This window comes from Physella acuta, unplaced genomic scaffold (assembly GCF_028476545.2).
Source record: "Physella acuta isolate Inbredline_101_S28 unplaced genomic scaffold, ASM2847654v3 ptg000261l, whole genome shotgun sequence".
Classification (NCBI taxonomy): Eukaryota; Metazoa; Mollusca; class Gastropoda; family Physidae; genus Physella; species Physella acuta.
Window position 1 is genome coordinate 61720 of NW_026731780.1, and position 23061 is coordinate 84780.

Here is a 23061-nt window from a genome sequence, read left to right on the forward strand (position 1 = left end):
TTTTTGTGTCTGAATGTGTTGTTTGCCGTACCTTGCTGTGTTCAGAATTGTGTTTGTGCTGTACCTTGCTGTATGTTGTGTAGGTGCTGTACCTTGCTGTATGCAGTGCTGTACCTTGCTGTATGCTGTGGTGTGGGTGCTGTACGTAGTGCTGTATGTTAGGGTATTTGATCTGTACCTTGCTATATGCTGTACTGTATGCTGTCGTGTGTGCTCTATCTTGCTGTACACTGTGCTGTATGCTGTTGTGTATGTACTGTATCTTGCTGTACACTGTGCTGTATGTTGTGTAGTCTGATGTGATGTATGCTGTATTGTGTTTGCTGTACCTTGCTGTATGCTGTACCAACTCTGTGATACCAAACTGATTATGTGGACCAATGTACTCAGCGCCAAATACATTTTTCTCCTACCATTTCCCTGGAACTTTGTTTTTACTTTTTACTCCATTAAACCTGATTCAACGGTAAATCAACCATGTGTTTTAAACTGCAAGTCTACAAACTTATTGCTCCACGACAGTATTATACAGTATACAGTTAATATGAACTTAGTCCTCAACGACCACATACTACAGTATACAGTATGAACTTAGTCCTACACGACCACATACTACAGTATACAGTTAATATGAACTTAGTCCTCAACGACCCCATACTACAGTATACAGTATGAACTTAGTCCTCAACGACCACATACTACAGTATACAGTTAATATGAACTTAGTCCTCCACGACCACATACTACAGTATACGGTTAATATGAACTTAAGTCGACCACATACTACAGTATACAGTTAATATGAACTTAGTCCTACACGACCACACACTACAGTATACAGTTAATGTGAACCTTCTTCAGCAAGATTACTTCGAATCCCTGTAACCAACATTCCCTCTTAGGTGAAAAAGTTAGTGTGCAACGTGTATTGAGTGTGCTGTGTTACAACAGTCTTATACAAGTTCAAAATTACTGCGCAACCGCGCAGCTTTAGAGGGAACAGACCTTGGCTAATGAAGAAATTGTGTATTCAGCACATTATGTAAGTTGTACCCTTTGGGGGTATAGCAATATGCCAGTTTAGTCAGTGGCCAGCAAGCCCCCCTCCTGAGAGGAAAAGTAATGAGTGTAATGTGTATTTTGTGTGCTCTGTGTTCTAAAAGTCTAATACAAATACCGACCAGCTCTATAAATGTGATGTATCTCAACTCATCTGGCTATTACGCTCTTGACTACATATCACAGCTCATTTATATGTGTGGCGATCCACACTTTGCCACATATGTCAATTCATTAATATATATATTTGGCTGTTCACACATGGCCACGTATCACAGCTCATTTATATATGTGGCCATCCACTCTTGGCCATATATCACAATTTACATATACACGTCACCACGGGCACCGTTATAAAAAAATATACATTCGGCCACCTACACTGATGGCGATGTATCAAAACTTGTATACACAAAACCGGCCACTCTTACAATTGACCAGCCACAAAATCGGTCATGCACGACAACGTATTGCAATACAAAACTACTTCGCCTACGGAAGTGTTTCACTTGATATTTATTACAGTCCCCTGGGCTTAATGACAACTTCAGTGAAACAGACCCCTGACATCTTGACCTACTAATCCAGTCTTCACACTTCTCTGTACAACTAGCCACCCACGCAAATGGCCACGTATCAGACTAATGGGCCACGTATGACTGTTCGCCCATGAAGTTTTTCCACAAGATATTGTTCTAGGCCAGGGATTTTCGACAACTTTAGTGAAACAATACCTTGACATCTCGATCTACTAATCCAGCCTTCACACTTCTCTATATCAGCTTGGCCACGTATCAGAATAAGCGGCCACCCACACAATTGGTCACGTATCAGAACAAGCGGCCACCCACACAATTGGCCACCGATCAGAACAAGCGGCCACCCACACAATTGGCCAAGTATCGGAATAAGCAGCCACCCACAGATTTGGCCACCTATCAGAACATGCGGCCACCCACACAATTGGCCACGTATCAGAACAAGCGGCCACCCACACAATTGGCCACGTATCATAACAAGCGGCCACCCACACAATTGGCCACCTATCAGAACAAGCGGCCACCCACACAATTGGCCACGTATCATAACAAGCGGCCACCCACACAATTGGCCATCTATCATAACAAGCGGTCACCCACACAATTGGCCAAGTATCAGAACAAGCGGCCACCCACACAATTGGCCAACTATCAGAACAAGCGGTCACCTACACAATTGGCCACCTATCAAAACTTATTACCATCAATTAGTCGTGATGGCCACGCACAGACAGATGAATCTCCAATGTCATGCCAAACACGACCACCTGACACGATCCGCTCCGTCGTCACCCCCCCCCCCCCACCTACACACACACTAACTGGACACTGGTCAGTTTCTAATGACACTTGGTCAGTGTCCGGCTAATCCTCCAGCCGTATGGAGACTCACGCAGTTCTCGACATGACCGGTCACCGTGTCGCAGATCGCATGTCATGTATTTTTATCTGGCACATGTCAAGGCCCAAGAAGAGAAATTAGTTATGACCAGCGGAAACACGAGCGTCCATTCAGCAAGAAAAACAAATGTCTCCGTGACCACTGGCACCTTGCTTTGACAATGATACATTAGCACCTTGAGTTTCTCGCTTTGTGGAAGTGTCCCCGTTCATATTCTAAACGTCTTTAGCCTTAGTAAAATGAATTCTGTTCATATAAGGTTTCTCGCTTGAAGAAAAAGGAACATCTTAGAAAATGTTGCTTTTTCTTTCTTAGCAAGTGGATCGTGTTGTTAAAGAAAAAAAAACTGTATCTCTGGCATGTATAAAAATTGTTGACATATGGGATCGTGCACAAAGAAAAATAAAACAAAAGGTTTTGTTGGTGGTTTATTATTTGATTATATTTTGAATTATAGTACAAGGCTAGGGTGCTGAGCTAAACTGTATAAAAATGTATTTGATTTTTTATTAATTCTTCTTATCCAAAACATAGCCGCTTCGAATAACTCATCTATCGCACTCTTTATCAGACGTTGTAATGAATGTGAAAAAGTGCTTGATATTTTTTTCATGTAATTTGTTTTTCAGATTTTTAAATACCAAACTCGTATAGCAGTAACTTATGTCTTTATGATGGGGGAGTGTGTCTTATAAAATAATAAATGTTGTTTGTGAGGGGTGGTGGAAATTTCATATACCTTTGTTGAATATTATGGGTCCAAAATCCCCAATTAAAAAATATACACATAAGCTAATTTGAGCTTAACTTATAAAAGCGCATTTCAAAAAGATATATATAATTCATGTGTAGTTTGTGTCATTTAAAATAAGTAATTGTTCATTTCATAATACATCATAATATATAAAAATATAGTTAAACTAAAAAAAAATAATCTCAAGAGAAAAGTTTAAAAAAACCGATCGAATTGACCCAATTTCCTCCTGGTTTTTTCTTAACACAAAATGGTCTAATTTGCATAAACTTAATGCGGCATCTACCGGCGACTTTTCTCCTGACCTAGAAATGTTAATGTCGTGCACTGTACGGCCGGATCAAAACAACTGCACCGTGGCTGCAGCATTTCTCAACCACCGTCACAACCACCGTCACAACCATCGTCACAACCACCGTCACAACCACCGTCACAACCACCGCTCACCACCTGTCCTTTCAAACCTGTTTTTTTTTTCATTTTTTTAAATGTCAGGATTTTCCAGCCAAACCACTGACTGTGTAAACAGTAAAGTGCAGTGCTTTAGGCATCTCTTCGTGTAGGGGCGAGGTGTCCCCACCCCCCTTTTAGCATGTCCACCCCTTGACGGAATATTAATAAATACTAAAATAAAAATAGTATATATATATATATATATATATATATATATATATATATATATATATATATATATATATGTTACGGTCAAAGCCCGAAGTGCGGCCAAAGCGCGGATTGGCCGGCCAATCCGCGCATTGGCCGGCTCTCTTGGCCAAAGCCCGAAGAACTTGGCACTAAGATCGTATTTCGTACATTGGCCGGCCAATGCGCGCACTGGCCGGGACGTACTGGCCAAAGTCCGAAGCGCTTAAACTTGACAGCGTATTTTGTACATTGGCCGGCCAATGCGCGCACTGGCCGGGATGTCCTGGCCAATGTTCTATCTAGACTAAGTTGTGATCGCATTTTCATTATTCTGTGTGCGTTTTCATTGAGAGTAACGTATTGTTTAGCTCTTGTTTGTATAGCAATATGCAATATGCAAGGCGACATGGATCAAAAGGGCCGTCAGACCATGAGACAGGCATAGCAAATGGCTGTCAAAAGAAAAAAAAATGCAAATCCATGTTAGTTTCCATAATATATGGGCTCTCGATAAAATAGTTACTGGGGAAGATCTTGAGAACATTGAACAAGAAATGGAGGTTGCCATAAATGCAACGACATCCTCAGCTAACACATCTACTGCCGTGGTGGAACGCCCAGACCAGATTCTATATAGTTTGTGAAAAACATTGTAGTGCAGCTCATTCTTTTGGATCCTGTGGCAACGATGTCCATGCTATTTGTGGAATACCCAATGAAGCAGACGAAGGGTACGGAGGGAACATTACCTGCAGATTGTGTCACAACAAACAAGACATCATGGAACACAGATCAGCAGCTCATACTGGCTTGCAAACTCAAGGTGCTAAGATGCTTAAAACATCAAATACAAAATTTAAAGATGGTGAAGTGGGTGACAATGTATGCATCCGTTTTCCAGATGTTGACAGAGGTCACGGTGATCCCCGAAGCGTGATTGCAGTTGTCATGAGCGTCGAGGGCGGTTTCTACAAATTAGGAACGGAACATGGTGTTCTAAAACAACTGTATGCTAGAAGTGAGTTTTCAATTCTTCACGAAAAACTGCTCTTATTGTCGTCAGTTGGCACTGAGGTAAAATCACTACGAACCATCGCATCTTCACAATCATTGACTGGGGGCCAAGGCTACACTCGCTGCAATTGCACAACTAAGTGCACAACAAATCGCTGCAAGTGTAAAAATAACAAGCTGCTATGTAATTCTAAATGCCATAAAAGTTCAACTTGTTGTAACAAATGATGATATTGTTAGATTGAGATTATAGTACAATAAAAAATGTGAATGTTTCTGTCATTTACTTTAATTAATAATCAATAAAAACTTAATTTCATGATCCTTACGGCATAAAAAAAACCAAAATCTGCTCATGATCTTCTAATTAAGACTTTGGCCGGTCCACCATGGCCAGTCTGCGGATTGGCCGGCCAAAGGCCGAAATCAAGCAAAGTTTCGGACTTTGACCGACCTATGGGAGGCGATATTGGCCAATGCGCGGATTGGCCGGCCAATCCTAGCATTGGCCGACTTCGGGCTTTGACCGTAACATATATATATATATATATATATATATATATATATATATATATATATATATATATATATATATATATATATATATATATATATATATATATATATATATATATATATATATATACTTCAATTGCTGTACGCCCTTCCCTCACTCCACTGAGGAAGCATCAACCCCCCCCCCCTCCCCCAGAGCACGCCCTTTCCTGATAAAATATTAAAAGTACTATATTTAAATAGAAAATATATACGCCTACTATACTAATTCTCCGCCACTCCCCCACCCCACTCCGGAAGTATCTAGTGCCTTTACCCCCGGAGCAAAATGTCTGAAAGACGCCCTGCCTCAAGTTGAGTACCCTCGCACCTCCCATTTATACTTCATTCCCCCCCCCCCTCCATAAACGCAGCCCTCTATTTTATTCTAACGCATTTTTTTTGTATTTGTTAATGTCAACCCTTCAACACCTCTCACGGGACTTTCTTCTATAGCTGCGGCAATCAATGCCCATCTGACAGCATTGAAAACTTGCAACTTAAACCTAGATATTATCTACATAACCTAACCCCCCCCCCTCCTCACCCTCCGCCCCCTCACTGCAAAAATTCCAAAACACAACACCACACGTACCAAGACCTACTTTGACAATATTTCTAAAATGCACCTGTGACACAATTATTTTCTTTTCGCGATGTGACCTACATTTAATTGGGTCAGCGGTTGACCGAGTTTTGAAACGTCACCAAATTCCACTCCAGTTCCCATCATAACGGACTTCCCCTTGCCGTGTTAGCAGTTTCAAATATTTTTATATCTCAATAGCATAAACCCCACCCATTTTTACCTCCCTTCCCCCAAGCCTGTAAGTTATCTACCCTGAAGTTGAAGACCATGAATCAAGCAAGACTGTATTGCCGAGGTTTCGAGTGTTGTAGGGTCTATGAATGGGACGAGTGAAGAAAATGAACAAGACAGAGTTTCTCTTGTGTTCGCGTCGACATAGACCTACCTGATTGTTGCAAGTGGTCATTGATACATGAAATGGTGTAGGGTTTTTTGTATGGGTCTTTGCGTGCAGGGGGGGGGGTCTATATGTAGCAACTTCAAAAAAAAGGTAGTTGTTGTACGTTAATAATAGAGACATTGTTGTATCGCCATTGTTGAATTAGATTGTTGTAACATCATTGTGGTATCGAATATGATATTGTTTTAATGCCCTGAAATACCCGTTAAGTCACTGTTGTATAATCATTGTACGAAGTCTCCCATTATATTTTTGTTGCGCCGTATTTAGAAGCCAAGGATAATTAAATTCTTATATGGACATTAGCCACAACAGTTATAACATTTGGTTATTAGTATTGTAACATTGATGATAACATTGATTATAAGATAACTTTGTATTGTCATTTATTCACAGGTAAATGATACAGATAATCAGCGAGTGAATCGCCTCTGTTCACGTTCACGTCATATTCTGAGCCTGTCTCACACCTCGTACTGTCCCCTTACACTCTCTTTCCCCTCCCTACACTGTCCCTTCCCCACATATTGTCCCCCTTCACACACTGTCCCCCTCCCAACACTCTCCCCCTCCACACATCGAGCCCCTCCCCAGACTGTCCCCCTCTCCACACTCTCCCCTCCCCCACAATACCCCCCTCCCCAGTCCCCACACCCTTCCCTATAGCACAACCATCAGTTGCGTGTACGCTTAAAACACTGCTACACAAATAAACTATTTGTCTTGACGTACTTTACATGACGGGAATGGGATGAGGGGGGGGGGGGGGGGATTCTAAGTCTAACCCTGGCGCAATATGACAAATTTGAGAAATGTGGTTCTTTTTTTTTTTAAATACAACTTTGAGACCGATACCCGAGAAGAGTCCTTTGAAGAGTTATGGGACTTGGGTTTTGGGAAGTAGAAAGCAAAAGACAGGCCCCGCCCTCTTATTCTACTTCCTGTGGTGTTTTGGTGGAAGTGGATTTCAAAATCTTTTCCAGACCAGGTTTCGCAGCGACCGCCTTTTCCTGACAATGGAAAAAAAAATGTTCTAAATCATACGCTTGAAATTTGCCAGAACATTTTTTTTTTAGATAACTCGCGAAATGTTTGTAGGGATGGGGTGAGGGGTGTCAAAGTTATTGCGTGCAGGGTCTGTTTTCTCACGCGACTTGGTCACGTGATCGCCACGTGACAGCACGTCACGTCCACCGCTTTTGTTTTTGTTGTTTTGGTGTGTGAATGAGAAAAAGATGTGTCGTGCATGTTGTGTCTGGAAATTTGTCTGGCTCTGGTCGTGTTGTATGGACCAAACTTCAGTGCTTGATAGGTGTACTTGATCAAGGCTCTTTTTGCTTAGCCGTACCCTCATACTCTGTAATCGTCGATAAGGTTATGTGTTAGGTTTGGGTCTAAACTTGGGGCGGGGTTGAAATCTGGTTATTGCTTATCAGGGATTGGAAGTTAGGTGGTGTGATGACAGCGCAGTGTTACTAGTTCTAGAGCAGTTTCTCCCATGCATCTCCAGGTCTACCGTAGAAAAAAGTCTGGAAGAAACACTGTTCTAGAGATCTAGAAATCATCCGTTTAAAAACCTTATCGTTACCCCTAAATTGTCATTATATTTATATAACGATTTGATAATGAATTGTTCTTTTTTGAATAGGAATTCTATACATTGTTTTTAGGCGTTGTTTTATATATATTTTATTCAAAAAGTACAGCGTTTGTTTTAGATTGTTGTTCCATGTGTATTTATTTTATATAAACAGTTGAGTCAGGAGCATTGTTTTTGTTTTGTTTTGTACTAGTGTGTTGTTTTTATTGGTAATTTCAAATTTCGAATACCTCAACCCTATATCCAGTGGCGTAGCGAGGTCGGGTGTCACCCGGTGCGGCACTTAATGGTGTCACCTCCCAGAGTCGTAGCGACACTTCCCGGGGACAAGCTTTCAATTTTCGATATGCACCCCTCCCCCCCCCCCCCCCTCAAACTTTCGATTTGCACCTCTTAAAACACTATTTATCATTTTTCTCTATATATTTTGCTTTTTTTTTTCATTGGTGTCACCCCCCTAAATGGTGTCACCCGGTGCGTTCCGCACCCCCCCCCCCTCCTCGCTACGCCTTTGCCTATATCCCCTAACAAGAGTAACACCTTATAAAAGGCCGTATGTTGAACTATAATTGATTGAATTTTAATTGATTGTTTACCGTGAAACATCTATCATACCGACCTACTTCCTACTTAAAAGGCCGGTAACTAGCCTGATTAAACCGCTTTAACACACAGATTAAGATAAAATTATGATGGCGTGTTGACTCGCACGGGAGCGCCTTAAGAGTGGAGTGAATCAGTCGACACAATGATATTTCATCTGCAGTTCAAATATCAAAGAGTGACGAAGTGCGCATGCGTCAGACAGAGCGGCCGTTTTTTTTTTTCAAGGACCGGATGTGTAAAGAGAAAAAAGAGGGGGGTCTGACGGGATACAAAGGTCAGCCATGTTGAGCAAAGAGATCTCGGGTTACGCGAGACGAGACAAGGGCACGCGTTGATTGTTGCCGTCTGCTGACCGTGACCTTGAGAGGAGGCTGGTTTAGTGTGACGAGCGTGGTTCGTGTGGCGAGCGTGGTTCTAGTGGCGAGCGTGGTTTGTGTGGTTCGTGTGGCGAGCGTGGTTCGTGTGGCGAGCGTGGTTCGTGTAGCGAGCGTGGTTCGTGTGGCGAGCGTGGTTCGTGTGGCGAGCGTGGTTCGTGTGGCGAGCGTGGTTCGTGTGGCGAGCGTGCGATAAGCGTGTTTCGCGTGACGATTGTGGTTCGCTTTACGAGCGCAGCTCGTATGACGAGCGTGGTTTCTGTGACAAGCGTGGTTCGTGTGGCGAGCGTGGTTTGCTTTCCTCCCTTAGCGGGTAGTTTGAACATAAAGATAAAAAAACTCTATTCTTAAATGCTTTTGGACATTTTCTATTTACGTGAACCACGAACAGATTCAACATGTGATAATTTGAAAGATGTTCAGGTGTACATACAAGTTTAATACTGTCGTGTTACAATACCGTGCGTGACGTCATCTCATTTATTGACGTCAGCAGTCGACAGAAACTACCCAGCCCTCTCAAATACGGTCATTGGCGTCTCAATCTTTTCCTCATTAGCCAGACTGAGTGTGACAGGGTTCGAGGATTTCTTCCAACAGCACCTAGTCATGTGGGTTTCTCTCTGGCTTTTTTTCTACCCCAGTGTATCGCACCAATGGCTTTGGACAGTTTAGAAAATTTGGTTAGAGGATGATGTACTGTCGGGATCCGAACTCACGACTTTCAGGTTAGCAAGCATTATGTTTATCGCTAGACCCTCAGCGATGATATGGATTCTTAATCAAGATTAGCCAAATCGTTTCTGTGATTGGTGGAAGAGGGGGAAGGATGATATCCTATATGAGGGATTTTTTCTATGGAAATATAATGTCATAGACAGTTAAAAAGTTAAGATTTTTTATGTGCTATAAAATGTATGCAATAAGATAAAAATATCTAACAGATTCTATGTCGCCAAATGTTCATTTATCGCCATATTCAAATTTTTACGTTCAACTGAAAACCCCAAGTCAAACAATGCCAGTTATTTCGACGTCGTGTTTCTCTATAACGGAAGTCTGTAAAATGGCATATACATTCCATATTTCAATATTATACTGAGTAAAGTGGCAAGATAAACATGTACGATCTGAAGCATCTAACCCTAGCCAAGTAATTTATGATACCCTTTCTAAATATTTTTTCTTTCCTTTTCACAATGGTGATTTTTCAGATATTAGAATCTCCCAACACAAAAAAAAGCCCATCTTTGATACGATTTCTTTTTCTCTACCATCCCCGGCCATATGTTTGAATATTCACGGTACTCCAAGATCCAGAAGATTCTCAGAACTGAACCCCCCTCACAACTATTGACAGTTCCCGTTGAGCGAGAATTGAAACGATGAAATCACCGACGTTCTCCGCCTCATTTCCCATCCTGTATGAGTACTGTAAAGGGCACGGGGACCTTATCAGAGCTTGAATCGTCTGCTGGGGCCAGCGCGAAATTGCCACGCCACGCCTCGTTACCCCGACCACTTGACCAGCCCATACAGCCGTCAGTTCCCGCGCTTTTCACCCACAAAATTATTTTCATGGGTTCGAAACCGCACTGTCTGTTTCGGTGATATCCTGCCTGGGACGTTTGCAAATATGCCAGCTTTTAAGTTTGTTTATTGCCGTTTTCTTGACGTCTGCTTTTGTTGGTCGTTTCAAGTACACGTCTGTTCTGTAGGCAACGCTTTCTTTGACGTCAATTTCTTGACGTCTGAGACCTGACAATCTTTCTTGACGTCTTTTTGTAGTTTTATTATCGTGAAGCGTTACAATGAGATAATGTCAATATAACCGACTGAATGTTAAACGTCCCAGCTATACCCATCAAAAGCAACTTGTTGACAGTAGGATATAGAAGATATGGTAGCTGTATGTAGCCCTATGACACTATTTTAAATGTATGTAGCCACAAATTGAATGTACATGCTTGCCAGAAATCCATATTTGAAAACAATGGTTCCACATGGCTTAAATTGGTAACTCTAAATTAAACACATTTTCGGACTTGGCGGCCCAGGGGCAGGTGAAGTAGAGTCCTCCTGTCTCTGTGACCTCGGCATTTGAAAGGATAGTGTGGTTAGCACTATCCCCAGCCGCCTTTGCTTACCTTAATGTAAGTCAGGAACCCATCAGAGCTGTGTAGACTCAGATATGCGCTACGCCTCTAGCCAAGGACCCGAACTAAAAAACTTTCGGGTTTACAGACAAACGCTCTACCATTCAACCACGCCGTCCCAACTGTATCGTTAGCTGTATGTAGCCACTAAATCTAGCGTGTATTGAAACAGCCGGTAGCCACTTGCTATATTTGTAAAACGTCGGTAGCCACTGAGCCAATATTTGTAAGGTGTTGACCAACCTGACAGTTTAAAGATGGCCGCATGCATAATGAACTAGTAGTCTCAGCTAGCTGACAGGTACCTAGTGCTCCAATTACGTCATTCAATAAAGTGGGCCGATGTATGCAAATGTAGTACCCCCACCTCAAGGACACAATCAATCAGGAAGCGCTGTAGTTCACGGTTCCTATTAAACCGCAGGAAGGATCAAGTCAGGGGCGCATTTGACAGCCGTGGCGCCATTTTAAAATGTTTGAGCTAACTGCTGGTGCTCCGCTCAGTGGTATCCAAACACCCTTTAAAAGATGACGTCAGATTTTTCTGCGAAGTTGATGATCATCTGATGCAAACAAAATCTATTTCTTTTTTTTTTTTAAATAGATAATCGATTTGAAAAAATACTGAGAAGAAGATTGAGGCGAAATGTATGCAAATATTGGTAGTGTGCTAATTGTGGAATTTACGTTTTTTTTTTGTCTATTTTTCATTAGAAATTATAGAAACTCTTTAAAAAAGGCACAGAACAAAACAAGAGAATCACACAAATACGGTACCACATAATTTGTAAACTATCCTAGTGGTAAGGTTGTGGGGGACATTTGTTGATTGTTTTGTTTTAAAATAAGAACTTTATAAAAACTTACGGGATCATGAATTGAATAATTAGGTAATATTGTCTTTTTAAAAAAGTTCAATAAGCCGTAAGACATTGTGTTAGGCTATATTAGGCGGCAAATATACGGACAATCCTCCCCTCCCCCCCCCCCCCTCTTCCACGCTCTTTGTCAGAAAAAAATAAATTCGTTAAAATAGTCTCGGCCTTGACCTACTTAACTCGGCCTGAGGATTACCAAACCTGGAGTGGTGTACACGTGGATTTACTTACTCCGAGCCTCAATGACAACGTGCTGACGTCCAACCGGTCAGACTTGACCATCCCCTCCCCCCCCCCCCTCCATCCCCGCCAGCCGATACACCCCCCGGGTCCAGCGGCTCCGTCGCCTCTTAAGCACACATCGTAACGGCGCCACGTGCGGCTAATGTCACGGTGACCCCTGGCCCTCTCCGACGGCAAGGATATGTAAACACACACGGTTCCTATTCACGGGGCCCCCGACATCAAAGCCCCCCACAAAACAGCCGGTGGGGATTCTTCATGAACTTCTAAAAAAGTGAGCTCGCCGGCGACGGGAAACGCGGACGTCCAAGAAGTCAGTCTGCGAATCGGATGAGTGTTGTGTCTTGAGCCGCGAAAACATTGATTTAACTCATGGCCCGGCGGTGCCCGTGATGGCCCGAATCCCGGAGCCGCTGGAGGGGGAATGAGCCCAATTTAAATACACACCCCGCCCGTCGGTCAATAAACACGGACCGGCTGGAACGTCTAGAGACCACTTGTAATGTTAGGTTCATCGGCACCGCCTGACCGCCGTCCAGGGAGTCTATGGAAGTCTGGAACTGGTTATGTGAAGCCTGGAAACTTCACAGAGAATCTTCGGCTGGGGAGGGGGGGGGGCGGTTGTAGTATAACGGAATGGAAGTTGTATCCACTTAATAGCACGTTTAGGGTCGCGAATTGAAACGTGATCAGAGAGTAAGGTGGAGAAGTAAATTAAAAACATACACAAATAGTTTTCATTACCCGTGTTCTATGTGAACAAAAGGTTTAGCGTTAAAACAAAAATGATAATTTACACCAAAGTTTTAACATGTGGAAGTAGCGAATGTGATGCTAACTTCTATTTAAAAAATAATTATATACATTCGGAATAGATTCATTTGGCTAATTTCGTATCTCATTGCCAGGAGTTGATGTCAAATTTCACGTTTTTTTATATCGTCTTACACGTGAGAGTGAGTACTTGGGGCTTCTGTTTGGAACTTGATGCCAGTCACGCGTGACGGTTGTCTAAATTTTCGTTGCTAGTGAACCACGACCAGTTTCGTTTTAGTCTTTTTTTTCCTGGCAGTATCACTGATTTACCTTGAGGAGAAGCTCTAGTAAATATTATTTGACCAGAGATCATTTCATTTTTAATGTGTTTCACTTTGAAATGACAATGAAACATCGTTTTTTTTCCTGAAAAATACTATTTCACATTTACATTATTCTACACACAAAAAAAAACACAATCGAAATTATCAATTATATGTGTATATAAAAGCGACATTTTATAGTAACTTATTTGACAACATAGGTCTGAGCCCAACATTTCCTCTAAGGAGTAACAGTGTATTTGGTACGCGGTGTTCTGAAAGTCTTATACAAGGAAGAATATATGTAATATTAGAGTAATATATAAAATGACTGCGCAGCTGGTTCAAAACTAATGCTCAACCGCGCAGCTTAGAGGGGACATAGATCTAGGTCTCGGCGTAAAAGACTACTCGCTATGTAAATAGCTTAAAAAGACAGTGTAGGTTGAATATAACAAATACTGAATCACTGTATATCGTGCTATTTTGCTTTTATACATTGACGTTTTCATACTAGATTGTTGTATACAATATCATTATACCTGGACACTGTTGTTTAAAATTATAATTCTAACTTTCATTGAGAAAAACGGCTCAGTTTAAATTAAGCTTTATTATCTTATTCATCTTATTTTACCTATTATTTTATTTTATTATTATTTTATGTATTATATTATTTTTTTGGGGGGGAAAGTCAAAATAATAAATCAAATTAACCTAAGGAAAAAAATAATCAACGAAACAAAACCCATACAAATATTTCTCATATGGGTGTGCTTGTTTGTGCCGAAAATTTTTCTTTAAAAAAAAAACCCATTAAAATTCATATAGGACGCTGTACAATACACATCTCCCAGTAAAATCTTCGAGTGTTATTTACTGCAACTATAAAACACACATTTTTCACCTTATCCCCCACATGCTCTGCAGAGTAGCAGCCCTTGGTTGTGATAATTAAGGGGCAGTAACTCCCCTCTAAATGCAAGACGCAGATTTTGCTTATGATTTTTGCAAGCACGGTGGGAATGAGGCAGAGTGATGTGAGCCGGAGTGCGGTCTGTTGTCAGGGGAGATAAACTAGGCTTGGTGTCGACGTTCTGACAGATTTACCTCCCCGTTGTTGACTTACGGCCGTTCTAGTCCAAATGTGAGAATCGCTGGTTCTACTAAAACACTAGGATGACATCTAAGCCTCCCCAACCCCTGACCTGTGAACCCCTTAAACCCCGAACCACTGAAACCACTAGAGGGACATGCAAGTAAACCACCTGAACAACTGTACTTTGAAGCCAGCAGAACTGAAACCACAAAAAACCAATAGAGACATAAGTTTGTTGAACCACTGTCTCTGAACCTCAAACCATAGTACCACTAAAATCACCAGAGAAAAGATAAACTACTGAACCCCTTAAACCCTGAACCACTGGAACCACTAAAATCAATTGAATACTTGGGATGAGACTGCTAAGCCACCTCAACCACGATTACACTATCGAACCACCGGAACAACTGAGACGGTTCTCAAAGTGTGGTTATATTTGGGGATAGTTTTTAACTGAGTAATATGGTTGCTAACCAGTGCGTTGTTAAACAAAGTCAAGTTATCTTTTCGACCCTGAATCTTCGTGCGGCAATTGAAGTAGAGTACAGCTGTTTCTGTGTCCTCGGCGTATAAATGGATAAGGTCATCACTTTTTCCAGCTGCCTTTCCCTAACGTGAGTTAAGAACCCATTAGTGCTGGGTAGATTCAGGGACGTTCTACTGATTCACAGTCAATCGCTCAATGGCTAGACCACGCTGACCACCATAGAAGGTAAAAACAAAATGAACAGCTTGTCAGTCCTCAATGTCCACGTTGGGTGGGTACGTTTATGTTTTTACAAGTCGTCGAAATGTGTTACTACGCCCCTGAGAATAGGATCACAAGTTGTAGGCCAAACCCATCTTACATTGTTCGCAATGTAAAAGTAAACACGAGTACTAAAAAATGCATTTCTAAAGCACTTATGTTAAACGTACTGGAGTATTGTACAATAGAAATAGCATCAAAAGTACAATAAAAATAGTCTGAAAAGTGTTTTTTTTTCAAAAAGTATTTCCCAAGCGGGGAATCGAACCCCGGCCGCCGCGGTGAGAGCGCGGTATCCTAACCACTAGACCACTTGGGAGATATAGTTATCATTGTTGTTAGAAGAGCAAGGTACATCCTTGTATCGTACCTCTGGATAACATATCAGGTAACTGTTCTCGTGCCATCTACATCCAGCTCACCAGGTAACTCATAAGATCTAGAAATAGGTTGCTAAGTTGATTGTCTTCATTCATTATCTTCTACATAGTGTGTCAAATAGGTAAAGGTGTGTCAAGATTGGTAGGGCAGGTAAATGTGTCTCAATGTTGCTAAAAATAGATCAATGTAGTTGTGTGTCACGGGAAAAATGTCGAATGCTAAAAAATGAGAAAAAATCTGAAAACAATTGCTAAGTTTGGGACGAATGGTGGAGCGTTCGACTGCTAACCCAAAAAGCTGGAGTTAGGATCCCTGGCTCAAGTGTGTAGATCGGATAGGTTCCTGACCCAGGTTTGGCAAAGTAAATGCGGCTATACATAGTGCTGACCACACAATCTCAACATATGCCATGGTCTCCGAAATATGAAAACTCTACTTGATTTGCTCAGGAAATTTAAGTTAATTTTTTCCCCAAAAATGCCCACTACGCCCATTGTGGGTAGTAGTAGATCTCAATTATGTGTTTTCTTGTGTGTACGTTAAAGAAAATTGTGTATATGTTAACTAATAAACGCGTGCTTTTAAGTGTAAGTAACCACTGCATATAAAGTAGATACGTTGTGTAGGTTGTGGTAGTCACTATTGCATATATGATGGCTATATAGCCATTTGATCACTATTTTGAATGTAAGTAGCTACTAACTGAATGTACATGCTAGCTAGTAATCCATATTTGTAAACGATGTAGCGACATGACCCATCAGGTTTTAAATGGTACTTTACTTGAAATAGTAAAATCACATGTTTTCAATTTTAAACATGAGTAACAACTACACGAATGTAAGCCTACGTTGTGTAAACGTTGCTTGCTGGTAACACATATTTGGAAAAAATGTAACGCGTATATTTACATACCAGTAGGCAGCCACTACGTAGGCCTACATATCTGACGGGACGCAGAATGAACAAGTATACTTGGGTAAGTTTTCATTAATTCGTTTATTAAAAGAAACAAAAAGGTTTCCCAAGCGGGGAATCGAACCCCGGCCGCCGCGGTGAGAGCGCGGAATCCTAACCACTAGACCGCTTGGGAATATAATGATCAATATCATTAGCACATTTTAATACTATGCTTACCGTGACAGCCTTGTTTGATACGTCGAAAAATATTTTAAACTGTGCAACACATGGGGAGGGAGCAGTTCCCCAAATCAACCCACGAATTTTGACCCTTGACCTATTACAGTCTCAAATGTCCAACACACAACCTTAACTCACACAATCTTTCCTTTTTAATTTTAACCTTTGCTGTGTTTAGTGTACGTGAGATGTTGGGATCCTTTTGCTTAAACTTGTTTTTATATGTAATATGGACATGGGTGGAAAAAAGGGGGGGGGGGGAGGGTCAAAGTGGGCCTACAAATCCACTACAAGGTAAGGACGAAATTTTTCTCTAAACTTAGAGCACCCACTTTGGAAGTCAGGGGTGGTGCTGGAATATCAACTGCACCAAGGCTAATTCAACGTGACATACCAATTGCAGATTCTGTTGCTCTAGGAGCTTGACTGAGGAGTGGGACATTTTGCCCAGCGCTTCACTGAACCCCCTTCCCAACCCCTATCCACATGCTCTAGTTGAGGTAATGGCGCTGAATCTTATGAGTGAGATAGCACCCCCCCCCCCCCCCACACACACACACACGTCCTCTACCCACATGCTCTAGTTGAGGTAATGGCCCTGAATCTTATGAGTGAGATAGCAACCCCCCCCCCCCCACACACACACGTCCCCTACCCACATGCCCAACACCCCCACCCCCCCCCCACCTCCTCCCTATCCCCACCCCACGTGCAATGTTTGAGGTACGGCCCTGAATCCGATGAGTGAGATAGCAGGGACGTATAAAGCCATAACCCTTAAACACGGGGATTAAACTGGACAGCCCGTTTACCGCGCCCAGCTTATCCATGTAACCGCCAACCCCACCCCCTCCCTGACTCCCACGGGAGCTCTATGATACTCGATGATACTCTGTGATACTGTGTGATACTTTGTGAATGGCTAGACCACTCCAGTGAAAGGCTAAAGTGGTTCTTGGTGGTCACTTCAATAGGGAGGCCGGTCTAAAAGTGACCACTCTATAATTATGGGATCAAAGATGGACAGGGCTATTTCACGAGGAGAGTCACCAGGACTATTCTGCTTTTGTGAATATTATCTCTCTTTAGGAGTAGGATCTTCTTCTTTTATGAATAGTAACTTTTAAAATCCTCGATTACGTCAGTTCAAGTAGGAAAAGTAGCGATCAATAAAGCTGACTAAAGAATATGGATAAATTATACAAGTAGTCTGACAAGATATGTTTTAGATGCGAGTTTAAGAATCAAAAGCCCCCCACCCACCCCCCTCCCCCCCCCCCCCACACCCCTATTTATTAATGTCACCCAGTGTTATGGAAAATTATATCGTTTTTATTTTCTACTGCCTATAGATATGTTTGAGAAAATAATAGTTGTGTTATTGATTGTTTTTGTGTTGTGTTGTGTGAGTGTGTGTGTGTGTGTATTGTTGTGTTGTTGGTGTTGTTATGTGTGTGTGTGTGTGTGTTTCCTTCACCATTACATAATCGAGTACTGTTTTACGTGCAGGAGAGAGAGTTGCTATGAGAAAATATCACTCATTACATGGCCTATAATATGTTGTTTCAGTACCTATTTCTTATAACTTAATACAACAAAGATTTACAGTAATACTAATTTACCTAATGTGTTGTTTTACCGGGATTGGTCAAGATGGTAATGTTTCCTTTATTTATTTAAATGAGATAGTAGGGCATAAAAAGATATATGAGTCAATAGTTGCCACCACTTCCCCACCTTGTACAAATAACCGTCACCTATCACTGGTTGCGTTATTGTGTGGTTTTTATTGAGGGTTGACCACAACCTCAATCCCACAGCTTGCGACCATACAACCACACAACCACTTCTTGCAACCTCGCAAGGCCATACAACCACAAGTTGCAACCTCACAAAAACACACAACCACATCTCGAAACACACAACCCTCAATAGTAACCACACAATGACACAAACAAGCATCAACTAATTACCCCCACACAACCACACCTGCAACCATACAACCCTCAATTACGACCACACCAACCCACATCCACATAGCGTCCACCCGTGTTTAATTGCCCTACTCCGTGCCCCCACTAATTTGATACACCGACCATGAAAAAATGACCAGCTTAACCTCCCCTTAAAACCTTTGCGGTATGCTCTAATTTGAACCGGCTCCTTTGATAACTAAGAAACCGGCGAAGCCGGAATTATGTGGAAGATTTGAAACACTTGTCCCGCCCACGGGGAAAAAAAAAGGTCTTAAACTGTCAGAAGTCTCGTCAACTCGGACTTTTCGTTGGTGGTCTTTTTCTCTAAATTGACCTGGTATTTCCTTGTCTTTTCTTCTCCCAATAGCGGCCGGTCGAACCGCAAACTCCGGCCGCTTTATACTTTCCTGGAGGTAATTGTTTGTTCCCTGTAGGGCGCTGGCGAGTTCAAAGAAAAGTGTTGCGGATTTATCGGGGTTTTAAGGGGGATAAATCTCCAAATTAGCCCGCTAAAGCCTCGAGTGTTGCACGGCATCGGCGCAGGTTGGGGAACATGTAAGCGTGCGGGGGTGTGGGTGTTCGTGTGGTCGTCTGATGTGGGATAAAACAAAGACATAAAAAATGTAGAACGGGTCGGAACTTGAAACGAAAGATCAACAGATGTTAGAGGAACAATTGTTGGGTTTTTACATACATTTGTAGATAAGCTCAGTCACACCGAATGGTATCGTAAAAAAAAAAAGAATTCTCTTGAGACCTAGCGAACCATTGTAGAGTTCATATGTTTTGTGACCTCGGAATATGAACAGAAGGTGTGGTCAGCACTTAGCCGTCTATGCTTTCTCTAACAGGAGATAGGTACCTATCAGAGCTTGGTGGACTAATGACATTCTACTGACTTGGGTCCTGATTCGACCTCTAGACCTTCTGGTTAGCAGTTTAGCGCTCTACTGTTTAGCCCAGCCGTCCTCGAATAATGGTGGGGGGGGGGGGGTGTAAAAAGTTGCTCCATTAGGCTTAGGGTTTTATGTTTTGATTAGGTTTTTTTTTTTTAAATCTGTTTATGTCATCTGCAATGGTAGAGAATATTTTATGTTGATGTGGGTGACTTATGTCGGTTATAACATACCAAGCAAACATTAATAGTGTGATACCTGATTATTAGTATGATACCAGTCGTCTTCACCAAAGCTGAACCCAACAAGACACAAATTAAATACCTCATTGCACGCCAGTTTTAACACATACTTTGAGTAAAAAAATGAAATGCACAGAAAAGAAGCCAAACCATAAAAATATAGGAGAAAAAAATGTAAAATTTAATGCGTTTTTATTGTTCTTGTACCCCCTTAAACACTACGGTCTTTGGTCCCCACGTTTTTGGCGACCGATCAATTGTAGGGGTATCATGTAGTGGAAAATTATCTAGGCAAAAGCCTTACCCCTCCTTGGGTCCTGGTTTATCTTATAGTTGGGTTTTTGTTTAATTTCAAGATTAGATTTTGGGTCAATTTGTAAATTCTAACAAATTTAAATTATATAGGCCTATTAACAATTTTTAAATAAAATTCAAATTGTAATAATAAATAAATATGTATATATTATTTTAAAAAAAAACACCTCAAATTCAAAGGTGTGCAAGACTTTAAGACCCAAGTAACTGGTTAATTTTGTGAGCCTTTTGAAATTTTGTTGAATGATTTGTTTTATGATTAGATCTTATGAAACCATCTCAGTTGAGTGAAATTTTGTTGTATGATTTGTTTTATTATTAGATCTTATGAAACCATCTCAGTTGAGTGAAATTTTGTTGTATGATTTGTTTTATGATTAGATCTTATGAAACCATCTCAGTTGAGTGAAATTTTGTTGTATGATTTGTTTTATGATTAGATCTTATGAAACCATCTCAGTTGAGTGAAATTTTGTTGTATGATTTGTTTTATGATTAGATCTTATGAAATCATCTCAGTTGAGATCGTTTTTCTATAACAAAAAGACGTCGTTAATCATATTCTGCCAGTGTTTCTTCCAGACTTTTTTCTCCGGGCGGGCACTTGAAATTTTCGGGGGGGGGGGGGGGGTTAGACTTTCTTGGGGGGGGGGGACGGACACTGTTAAAAGTATATATTTTCTATATAAATTATATAAATTTCATTCCGTTCGGGGAAGAGATGCCTGGAAGAAACGTTGTATTCTGCTCTTCTATAGGGCTAGTAAGTAGGTCACTGACGAGCTCTATGGCTCAATAAAACCTGCATCAGACATAGAACTATTTATTGACCTACTTACCAGCCCTATAGCAAGAAGACATCAGTATTCATATTCTGTTTTTCTATATCAAGAGGACCTCAGTATTCATATTCTGCTCTTCTATAACAAGAAGACGTCAGTATTCACATTTTATTTGTGGAAAAAGGTTTAGTAGATTACTTTTTTTATTTTTTTATTTTTTTCTAAAGGCAAAAAATACCGAAAGCAACCAACCAGCCAAACGATATGAAATGTATACTTTTAAATATCACCTATAAAAATTTTTAATAAATCTACCGCTTTTATATATTTTTTAAATATGTAAATTAATATCTCTATAATGTGGTTAATGTTACTAACAGACTAAAATTCTTACCCACATTTTAATATTTACCACACTAAATATAAATCAACAAAGTACTGTAACTGTCTTAATTTATCACTGCTAAAGGTATCTGCATTTAACGACCGAAAACAATTGTTTAAGTGCTTTCCCTTATGTTTTATAAATTACAAAAAGGCAGGTAATTAAGATGAAAATATAGCTCTCAAGAAAAATATTTTTCACCACTGAAATAAATGTCTGTCCACTTTAACCTAAAAGAAGGTTAGCTTTATTTCTCGGCGTGATCGAGTCGGTAAAGCTCATGTTTGCTAAACCGAAAAGTCCTTTGATTTTTTAAATTGATAGGAATAATTGCATTATTTTTTCAGCTAATGTTCAAATGTTACAAATTCATAACATTGTTTGTTCTGCCATCTTTTTCTCTTTTTTTTTTGCTCAAATAAATTCCATATAATTCTTAAAATTCTTCGAAAATGAAAAACAGCAGACTACTCGTATTGTTAGATAGGATATTTATCTTACAACTGTGTAAGTCACTTCCCTTTTTACTTTCTGGTATTAAATACGGAGTACAGAAAAAAATTGTAATTGTGCACAAAGAGTACATGATAACTTGGTAAACGGAAAAAAAGTCACAGGAAAAAAAAACACAGAAAAAAAGTCACAGTTTTTGCTAGGAAAAAAAGTCACAGAAAAAAAGTCACAGTGGAAAAATTTTATCTGAAAAAAAGTCACAGAAATAAAGTCACAGAAAAAAGTCACAAAAATCTTTTCTGCAATATTTTTATTTATTTGTTGAAAATAATAAAATTTTGTTTGTTTATTGTTGTGGGTTGTATTTTTTATAGCATATATTATTTATAGACGTTAAAAGCATTATGGTTTATAACATTTGTAAGTAAAAATACTCTAAGATAATCTCAAATTTTGTTACGTGCCTAGTTAAATACGCGGTAGAAAAATTAAGTATAAAAGAAATTTAGGCACAGCATTGTGTTTTGCTTATGTTTTGTAGTAGGCTATTCTCTGGTCAGCCTCTCCTCAGTCGGCCTTGTCCGAACATATTGTGTGATGTTGACGTTGTGTGTCAATGACAGCCATTGAACCTTGTCGGCTTGCTGTTTTGATCCCGTGCTTTGTTATGTAATGAGCGTGATAAATGTGGGCAGTAAAGGTGGTTGAACTAATCATAACTATTGTTGCGATTAGTTGAGGGCAGCAAGTCAGATGAATTTAACTTTTCACGGTAATTTAATGTTAGTATTTTAAAAGAACACGATGAAAACCGAGGACTGAGGACGTTGGAACATTCTACTAAATGCTATTAATATTATGTTTAGCATAATTACAATCTACAAACTTCATACTTAATATTTTAGGATGAATTATAAAAATTACCATGCGTATACAACCTATACACATTACATTACATTAATTAATCCTAAGTTAATTTGCACTCTCTGAACATATAATTCATAAAAGTATTAACAAATTGCATGCAAATATTAAATATATATTTGTGACTTTTTTCCTGTGACTTTTTTTCCTGTGACTTTTTTTCCTGTGACTTTTTTTCTGTGTTTTTTTTTTTCCTGTGTTTTTTTTTCCTGTGACTTTTTTTCCTACAATCGATAACTTGACCGTTTTCGTCGTTTTACACCTCCCTGCTGTATCGTACACTATAGGGCAGTGGTTCCCAACCTTTTTCGAGTGGCGACCCCCT

The 23061-nt window shown here is 40.4% G+C and overlaps 2 non-coding genes across 2 annotated transcripts; both read right to left on the reverse strand.

Annotated features, from left to right (window-relative positions):
* Positions 1-15489: 15489 nt before the first annotated feature.
* Positions 15490-15561, reverse strand: Trnae-cuc (transfer RNA glutamic acid (anticodon CUC)). Its single transcript has one exon. It is a non-coding gene; the product is annotated as a tRNA-Glu (tRNA).
* Positions 15562-16644: 1083 nt separating this feature from the next.
* Trnae-cuc (transfer RNA glutamic acid (anticodon CUC)) lies at positions 16645-16716 on the reverse strand. Its single transcript has one exon. It is a non-coding gene; the product is annotated as a tRNA-Glu (tRNA).
* Between the last annotated feature and the right edge of the window lie 6345 nt (positions 16717-23061).